Genomic DNA, 10553 nt, shown 5'->3' with positions numbered 1-10553 from the left:
TCGTTTTAACCAGATGGTTATCCCACTGGGGTGAAGTCGTTTTAACCAGATGGTTATCCCACTGAGTTGAAGTCGTTTTAACCAGATGGTTAACCAGATGGTTATCCCACTGAGGTGAAGTCGTTTTAACCAGATGGTTATCCCACTGAGGCTTGAAGTCGTTTTAACCAGATGGTTATCCCACTGAGTTGAAGTAGTTTTAACCAGATGGTTATCCCACTGAGTTGAAGTCGTTTTAACCAGATGGTTATCCCACTGGGCTGAAGTCGTTTTAACCAGATGGTTATCCCACTGAGCTGAAGTCGTTTAACCAGATGGTTATCCCACTGGGGTGAAGTCATTTTAACCAGATGGTTATCCCACTGGGTTGAAGTCGTTTTAACCAGATGGTTATCCCACTGAGGTTGAAGTCGTTTTAACCAGATGGTTATCCCACTGAGTTGAAGTCGTTTTAACCAGATGGTTATCCCACTGGGTTGAAGTCGTTTTAACCAGATGGTTATCCCACTGAGGTTGAAGTAGTTTTAACCAGATGGTTATCCCACTGAGTTGAAGTCGTTTTAACCAGATGGTTATCCCACTGAGGTGAAGTCGTTTTAACCAGATGGTTATCCCACTGGGTTGAAGTAGTTTTAACCAGATGGTTATCCCACTGAGGTGAAGTCGTTTTAACCAGATGGTTATCCCACTGGGTTGAAGTCGTTTTAACCAGATGGTTATCCCACTGAGTTGAAGTCGTTTTAACCAGATGGTTATCCCACTGAGGTGAAGTCGTTTGGTTAACCAGATGGTTATCCCAGATGGTTATCCCACTGAGGTGAAGTCGTTTTAACCAGATGGTTATCCCACTGGGGTGAAGTCGTTTTAACCAGATGGTTATCCCACTGAGTTGAAGTAGTTTTAACCAGATGGTTATCCCACTGAGGTGAAGTCGTTTTAACCAGATGGTTATCCCAGATGGTTATCCCACTGGGTTGAAGTCGTTTTAACCAGATGGTTATACCACTGAGTTGAAGTCGTTTTAACCAGATGGTTATCCCACTGGGGTGAAGTCGTTTTAACCAGATGGTTATCCCACTGAGGTGAAGTCGTTTTAACCAGATGGTTATCCCACTGAGGTGAAGTCGTTTTAACCAGATGGTTATCCCACTGAGGTTTTAACCAGAAGTCGTTTTAACCAGATGGTTATCCCAGATGGTTATCCCACTGAGGTGAAGTCGTTTTAACCAGATGGTTATCCCACTGGGTTATCCCAGATGGTTATCCCACTGAGGTGAAGTCGTTTTAACCAGATGGTTATCCCAGATGGTTATCCCACTGAGGTGAAGTCGTTTTAACCAGATGGTTATCCCACTGGGGTGAAGTCGTTTTAACCAGATGGTTATCCCACTGAGTTGAAGGTGAAGTCGTTTTAACCAGATGGTTATCCCACTGGGTTGAAGGTGAAGTCGTTTTAACCAGATGGTTATCCCACTGAGGTGAAGTAGTTTTAACCAGATGGTTATCCCACTGGGTTGAAGGTGAAGTTGTTTTAACTAGTCTTTCGGTCAGTCCATCATTACCAAGCATCGGCAACATGTCTTATGTGAACGAGAAGCGTAACTCTTTATACTTGTTCCAGATTTCTCACTTCAAGATCCCCCTCTATGTGGTGTTTGTGGACAGCTATCCACTGACTGCCTCTGGAAAGGTAGGATGGCTTCATGACAACACTAAACAGATCAGGTTATCCAGGTTAATGATATGAATACCAGCACAGACTACTGTGTTGATCACCTCTGTGTTTGTCCTTTCCTAGGTTCAGAAGATCAAACTGAGGGAGGAGATGGAGAAGAAGCTGGGTCTGTGATGGACAGAAGGACCTAGACGGACTGGTTACAAAGGCTCTGTGTCTGTTACAGCAATATATTGCTATATTTCAATAAAACCAAGAGCAAAAATAAAGTCTAAGCTCATGTTACGGTTCATGAGTGATGTGCCTCAACTCTGTCAGCACTTATTTTTCAATATTTTTATTTCATTTTATCGAACAGACTGGACAACTAATTGTACATCATGACATGTGATCTTGGACTGATGTACGATAGTAAAACTCAGGTTCTTCATTTTAAACATGACATAAAGACATCTGAAATAAATAGAACTGTAATAATGCCAGACGTTGGTATGTACACATGTGTTGTTAGGCAGAGTTACAATGCTTAGTTCCAAACCTGTATATATGGGGACAGAGCAGCAGGCTGACAGAGCAACAGGCTGACAGAGCAACAGGCTGACAGAGCAACAGGCTGACAGAGCAGCAGGCTGACAGAGCAGCAGGCTGACAGAGCAACAGGCTGACAGAGCAACAGGCTGACAGAGCAGCAGGCTGACAGAGCAGCAGGCTGACAGAGCAGCAGGCTGACAGAGCAGCAGGCTGACAGAGCAGCAGGCTGACAGAGCAACAGGCTGACAGAGCAGCAGGCTGACAGAGCAACAGGCTGACAGAGCAGCAGGCTGACAGAGCAACAGGCTGACAGAGCAACAGGCTGACAGAGCAGCAGGCTGACAGAGCAACAGGCTGACAGAGCAACAGGCTGACAGAGCAGCAGGCTGACAGAGCAACAGGCTGACAGAGCAACAGGCTGCAGAGCAACAGGCTGACAGAGCAACAGGCTGACATAGAGCTCAGAGTGACATGGTAGAGGTGGGTGACATCTGTGACAACCCTCCCACTCTGTTTGCTGTATTCTTTCTCTCTGCTCTCGTTTTCCTTATTAGGATGCCGGTGGGCGGAGCCAGGAGAGTCGTCAGTGACAAGGGGCGGGCCCGGGTGTGTCCCAGGATCATGTTAAAGGAATTATATTCCTATACGTTTATTTAACCAATTCAATTAAACACTCTGCCCATTCCTAAGAATTTGTAAGATACTTATTTACATAAAATGGACAGAGGCCAGTCTCAAAATCAATCAATAGCGTTTATTCTCGAGAGTACTGATCATGGTACAGTTTACAAACTAAAAGTGACGTCATAGGTTTTAAACTGTCCATCCTCCACTCTGATACAACGGCAGTATAGTTCACAAGCCTCCCTCCTCCACTCTGATACAACGGCAGTATAGTTCACAAGCCTCCCTCCTCCACTCTGATACAACGGCAGTATAGTTCACAAGCCTTCCTCCTCCACTCTGATACAAAGGCAGTATAGTTCACAAGCCTCCCTCCTCCACTCTGATACAACGGCAGTATAGTTCACAAGCCTTCCTCCTCCACTCTGATACAACGGCAGTATAGTTCACAAGCCTCCCTCCTCCACTCTGATACAACGGCAGTATAGTTCACAAGCCTCCCTCCTCCACTCTGATACAACGGCAGTATAGTTCACAAGCCTCCCTCCTCCACTCTGATACAACGGCAGTATAGTTCACAAGCCTTCCTCCTCCACTCTGATACAACGGCAGTATAGTTCACAAGCCTCCCTCCTCCACTCTGATACAAAGGCAGTATAGTTCACAAGCCTCCCTCCTCCATTCTGATACAACGGCAGTATAGTTCACAAGCCTCCCTCCTCCACTCTGATACAACGGCAGTATAGTTCACAAGCCTCCCTCCTCCACTCTGATACAACGGCAGTATAGTTCACAAGCCTCCCTCCTCCACTCTGATACAACGGCAGTATAGTTCACAAGCCTCCCTCCTCCACTCTGATACAACGGCAGTATAGTTCACAAGCCTCCCTCCTCCACTCTGATACAACGGCAGTATAGTTCACAAGCCTCCCTCCTCCACTCTGATACAACGGCAGTATAGTTCACAAGCCTCCCTCCTCCACTCTGATACAACGGCAGTATAGTTCACAAGCCTCCCTCCTCCACTCTGATACAACGGCAGTATAGTTCACAAGCCTCCCTCCACTCTGATACAACGGCAGTATAGTTCACAAGCCTCCCTCCTCCACTCTGATACAAAGGCAGTATAGTTCACAAGCCTCCCTCCTCCACTCTGATACAACGGCAGTATAGTTCACAAGCCTCCCTCCACTCTGATACAAAGGCAGTATAGTTCACAAGCCTCCCTCCTCCACTCTGATACAACGGCAGTATAGTTCACAAGCCTCCCTCCACTCTGATACAAAGGCAGTATAGTTCACAAGCCTCCCTCCTCCACTCTGATACAACGGCAGTATAGTTCACCAGCCTTCCTCCTCCACTCTGATACAAAGGCAGTATAGTTCACAAGCCTCCTCCACCACTCTGATACAAAGTATAGTTCACAAGCAGTATAGTTTCACAAGCCTCCCTCCTCCACTCTGATACAAAGGCAGTATAGTTCACAAGCCTTCCTCCTTCACTCTGATACAAAGGCAGTATAGTTCACAAGCCTCCCTCCTCCACTCTGATACAAAGGCAGTATAGTTCACAAGCCTCCTCCTCCACTCTGATACAAAGGCAGTATAGTTCACAAGCCTCCCTCCTCCACTCTGATACAAAGGCAGTATAGTTCACAAGCCTCCCTCCTCCACTCTGATACAATGGCAGTATAGTTCACAAGCCTTCCTCCACCACTCTGATACAAAGGCAGTATAGTTCACAAGCCTCCCTCCTCCACTCTGATACAAAGGCAGTATAGTTCACAAGCCTTCCTCCTCCACTCTGATACAAAGGCAGTATAGTTCACAAGCCTCCCTCCTCCACTCTGATACAAAGGCAGTATAGTTCACAAGCCTCCCTCCTCCACTCTGATACAAAGGCAGTATAGTTCACAAGCCTCCCTCCTCCACTCTGATACAAAGGCAGTATAGTTCACAAGCCTCCCTCCTCCACTCTGATACAACGGCAGTATAGTTCACAAGCCTCCCTCCTCCACTCTGATACAACGGCAGTATAGTTCACAAGCCTCCCTCCTCCACTCTGATACAACGGCAGTATAGTTCACAAGCCTTCCTCCTCCACTCTGATACAACGGCAGTATAGTTCACAAGCCTCCCTCCTCCACTCTGATACAAAGGCAGTATAGTTCACAAGCCTCCCTCCTCCACTCTGATACAACGGCAGTATAGTTCACAAGCCTCCCTCCTCCACTCTGATACAACGGCAGTATAGTTCACAAGCCTCCCTCCTCCACTCTGATACAAAGGCAGTATAGTTCACAAGCCTCCCTCCTCCACTCTGATACAACGGCAGTATAGTTCACAAGCCTCCCTCCACTCTGATACAAAGGCAGTATAGTTCACAAGCCTCCCTCCTCCACTCTGATACAACGGCAGTATAGTTCACAAGCCTCCCTCCACTCTGATACAAAGGCAGTATAGTTCACAAGCCTCCCTCCTCCACTCTGATACAACGGCAGTATAGTTCACAAGCCTCCCTCCTCCACTCTGATACAAAGGCAGTATAGTTCACAAGCCTCCCTCCTCCACTCTGATACAAAGGCAGTATAGTTCACAAGCCTCCCTCCTCCACTGTGATGAAAGGCAGTATAGTTCACAAGCCTCCCTCCTCCACTCTGATACAAAGTATAGTTCACAAGCCTCCCTCCTCCACTCTGATACAAAGGCAGTATAGTTCACAAGCCTCCCTCCTCCACTCTGATACAAAGGCAGTATAGTTCACAAGCCTCCCTCCTCCACTCTGATACAAAGGCAGTATAGTTCACAAGCCTCCCTCCTCCACTCTGATACAAAGGCAGTATAGTTCACAAGCCTCCCCACATCGTCCACCATCGGTTTAGATCATTTACTACCAGCCCAAGGTCTCCCTGTGTAGATAAGCATTCTAGCCAGTCTGACGATAAGTTAATTCATTTCTACCAAGGAACAGACAGTCTTTGTTCTGATTCTTGATTATATTTACACACATTATATTCAGTACTAGGATTATAATAAGATTCATACATCCATACAGTAACATAATAGTATTGTTTAGTCAGTCCTGATTGAAATGTATAAATCATTTCCCCATTCATGGAGGAGACTCCATGCAGACACCTTTATAGATTGTGTTTGTTTGCTTTGGCACCTTTCAACACCCAGCATTATCACATGTATGCATGTAAAACACCCACACTACTGATCACACACACCACTGTTCATTGTATTCAGTTGACTATATTTTGTCATTCCTACGTGGTCTCCCTTTTGTTAGGAACTTCGATCCGGTTCGTGACACATCATGTGATAAGCAAGCACTTCAAATGACAGTTCTGCAGTTCTGGAAGAGGTGGAACAGTTTTTAGGCCAGTTTCCTGGACACAGATTGAGCTGAGGTCAAGCGGTGAATGTCAGGATGGCTTTCTCCGCCAGAAGAACGTTACAGGTGGTGTTTTATCCATGTGTGAGATCAAACGGAACGTTGAAAAACGCAGGCAGTTTTTAAGATCCCGGCTGGACTCTTTAACCTGATTCAGCTAAACATGGCTGAGACTGGAAAGTATAGGCATCTATTGTTTATGTTGGTGAAGGACTACAAGCAATGAACATTAGTGGTTCTAAAGAAGACACACAGTCGGCCATTTTACATAGATTATATTAACTCAACCCTTAAAGCAGACACACAGTCCTTAATGAAAACAGATTATATTAACTCAACCCTTAAAGCAGACACACAGTCCTTAATGAAAACAGATTATATTAACTCAACCCTTAAAGCAGACACACAGTCCTTAATGAAAACAGATTATATTAACTCAACCCTTAAAGCAGACACACAGTCAGCCATTTTACATTTTATTAACATAGATTATATTAACCCTTAAAGCAGACACATAGTCCTTAATGAAAACAGATTATATTAACTCAACTCAGATTGGCTTGATTTTTACAATGATTATATTAACCCTTCAATGCAGACATTGTAGTTCCCCTTTTGATTATAAAGGAAAGTTAAAGCAGATATTAATGGATGGATTACTCATTAGATTATATATATTAATGGATTATATTAATGAAATGGATTATATTAACTCAACTATATTAATGGATTATATTAATGGATGGATTAGGGATATTAATGGATTATAAAGGATTAATGGATTATATTAATGGATGATTACTCATTAATGGATTATATTAATGGATTATATTAATGGATGTATTACTCATTAATGGATTATATTAATGGATGATTACTCATTAATGGATTATATTAATGGATTATATTAATGGATTATTATTTAATGGATGGATTACTCATTAATGGATTATATTAATGGATGATTACTCATTAATGGATTATATTAATGGATTATATTAATGGATTAATTAATGGATGGATTACTCATTAATGGATGGATTATATTAATGGATGGATTACTCATTAATGGATTATATTAATGGATGATTAATGGATGGATCATTAATGGATTATATTAATGGATGGATTACTCATTAATGGATGGATTATCATTAATGGATGGATTACTCATTAATGGATTATTATTAATGGATGGATTACTCATTAATGGATTATATTACTCATTAATGGATTATATTAATGGATGATTACTCATTAATGGATTATATTAATGGATGGATTACTCATTAATGGATGGATTACTCATTAATGGATGGATTACTCATTAATGGATTTATATTAATGGATGGATTACTCATTAATGGATTAATGGATGTATTACTCATTAATGGATTATATTAATGGATGATTACTCATTAATGGATTATATTAATGGATGTATTACTCATTAATGGATGGATTACTCATTAATGGATGGATTACTCATTAATGGATGGATTACTCATTAATGGATGGATTACTCATTAATGGATGGATTACTCATTAATGGATTATATTAATGGATGATTACTCATTAATGGATTATATTAATGGATGGATTACTCATTAATGGATGGATTACTCATTAATGGATGGATTATCATTAATGGATGGATTACTCATTAATGGATGGATTATCATTAATGGATGGATTACTCATTAATGGATTATATTAATGGATGGATTACTCATTAATGGATTATATTAATGGATGGATTACTCATTAATGGATTATATTAATGGATTATATTAATGGATGGATTACTCATTAATGGATTATATTAATGGATTATATTAATGGATGGATTACTCATTAATGGATTATATTAATGGATGGATTACTCATTAATGGATTATATTAATGGATTATATTAATGGATTATATTAATGGATGGATTACTCATTAATGGATTATATTAATGGATTATATTAATGGATTATATTAATGGATTATATTAATGGATGGATTACTCATTAATGGATTATATTAATGGATGTATTACTCATTAATGGATTATATTAATGGATGTATTACTCATTAATGGATTATATTAATGGATTATATTAATGGATGGATTATATTAATGGATGTATTATATTAATGGATTATATTAATGGATTATATTAATGGATTATATTAATGGATGGATTACTCATTAATGGATTATATTAATGGATTATATTAATGGATTATATTAATGGATTATATTAATGGATGGATTACTCATTAATGGATTATATTAATGGATGGATTACTCATTAATGGATTATATTAATGGATGGATTATATTAATGGATTATATTAATGGATTATATTAATGGATGGATTATTAATGGATTATATTAATGGATGGATTATCATTAATGGATTATATTAATGGATGGATTATCATTAATGGATTATATTAATGGATTATATTAATGTTATATTAATGGATTATATTAATGGATTATATTAATGGATGGATTACTCATTAATGGATTATATTAATGGATGGATTATCATTAATGGATTATATTAATGGATTATATTAATGGATGGATTACTCATTAATGGATTATATTAATGGATGGATTACTCATTAATGGATTATATTAATGGATGGATTATATTAATGGATTATATTAATGGATGGATACTCATTAATGGATTATATGGATTATGGATTATATTAATGGATGGATTACTCATTAATGGATTATATTAATGGATTATATTAATGGATTTATATTAATGGATTATATTAATGGATGGATTATATTAATGGATTATATTAATGGATTATATTAATGGATGGATTACTCATTAATGGATTATATTAATGGATTATATTAATGGATTATATTAATGGATGGATTACTCATTAATGGATTATATGAATGGATGGATTACTCACTAATGGATTATATTAATGGATGGATTACTCATTAATGGATTATATTAATGGATTATATTAATGGATGGATTACTCATTAATGGATTATATTAATGGATGTATTACTCATTAATGGATTATATTAATGGATTATATTAATGGATGTATTATTCATTAATGGATTATATTAATGGATTATATTAATGGATTATATTAATGGATTTATATTAATGGATTATATTAATGGATGGATTACTCATTAATGGATTATATTAATGGATTATCATTAATGGATTATATTAATGGATTTATATTAATGGATTATATTAATGGATGGATTATATTAATGGATTATATTAATGGATGGATTACTCATTAATGGATTATATTAATGGATGATTACTCATTAATGGATTATATTAATGGATTATTATGGATGGATTATATTAATGGATTATATTAATGGATTATATTAATGGATTATATTAATGGATTATATTAATGGATTACTCATTAATGGATTATTTAATATTATATTAATGGATGGATTACTCATTAATGGATGGATTATATTAATGGATATTATATTTAATGGATTATATTAATGGATTACTCATTAATGGATTATATTAATGGATTATATTAATGGATGGATTACTCATTAATGGATTATATTAATGGATTATATTAATGGATTGATTACTCATTAATGGATTATATTAATGGATTATATTAATGGATTATATTAATGGATGGATTACTCATTAATGGATTATATTAATGGATTATATTAATGGATTATATTAATGGATGGATTACTCATTAATGGATTATATTAATGGATGGATTATATTAATGGATTATATTAATGGATTATATCATTAATGGATTATATTAATGGATGTATTAATGGATGGATTATCATTAATGGATTATATTAATGGATGGATTACTCATTAATGGATTATATTAATGGATGGATTACTCATTACTCATTAATGGATTATATTAATGGATTACTCATTAATGGATTATATTAATGGATGGATTACTCATTAATGGATTATATTAATGGATGGATTACTCATTAATGGATTATATTAATGGATTATATTAATGGATGGATTACTCATTAATGGATTATATTAATGGATGGATTACTATTAATGGATTATATTAATGGATTATATTAATGGATGGATTACTCATTAATGGATTATATTAATGGATTATATTAATGGATTATATTAATGGATGGATTACTCATTAATGGATATTATATTAATGGATGGATTACTCATTAATGGATTATATTAATGGATTATATTAATTAATGGATTATATTAATGGATTATATTAATGGATTATATTAATGGATGGATTACTCATTAATGGATTATATTAAT

General features: G+C 37.3%; 1 long non-coding RNA gene across 1 annotated transcript; it reads left to right on the top strand.

Annotated features, from left to right (window-relative positions):
- Positions 1 to 802: 802 nt before the first annotated feature.
- On the top strand, positions 803 to 1984 carry LOC127926837 (uncharacterized). Its single transcript, XR_008125192.1, has 3 exons — positions 803 to 1154; positions 1274 to 1690; positions 1799 to 1984. It is a non-coding gene; the product is annotated as an uncharacterized LOC127926837 (long non-coding RNA).
- Positions 1985 to 10553: the final 8569 nt, after the last annotated feature.

The sequence above is a fragment of the Oncorhynchus keta genome, unplaced genomic scaffold, assembly GCF_023373465.1.
Source record: "Oncorhynchus keta strain PuntledgeMale-10-30-2019 unplaced genomic scaffold, Oket_V2 Un_contig_8444_pilon_pilon, whole genome shotgun sequence".
Classification (NCBI taxonomy): Eukaryota; Metazoa; Chordata; class Actinopteri; order Salmoniformes; family Salmonidae; genus Oncorhynchus; species Oncorhynchus keta.
This window is presented reverse-complemented; position numbering and strand designations above follow the sequence as displayed.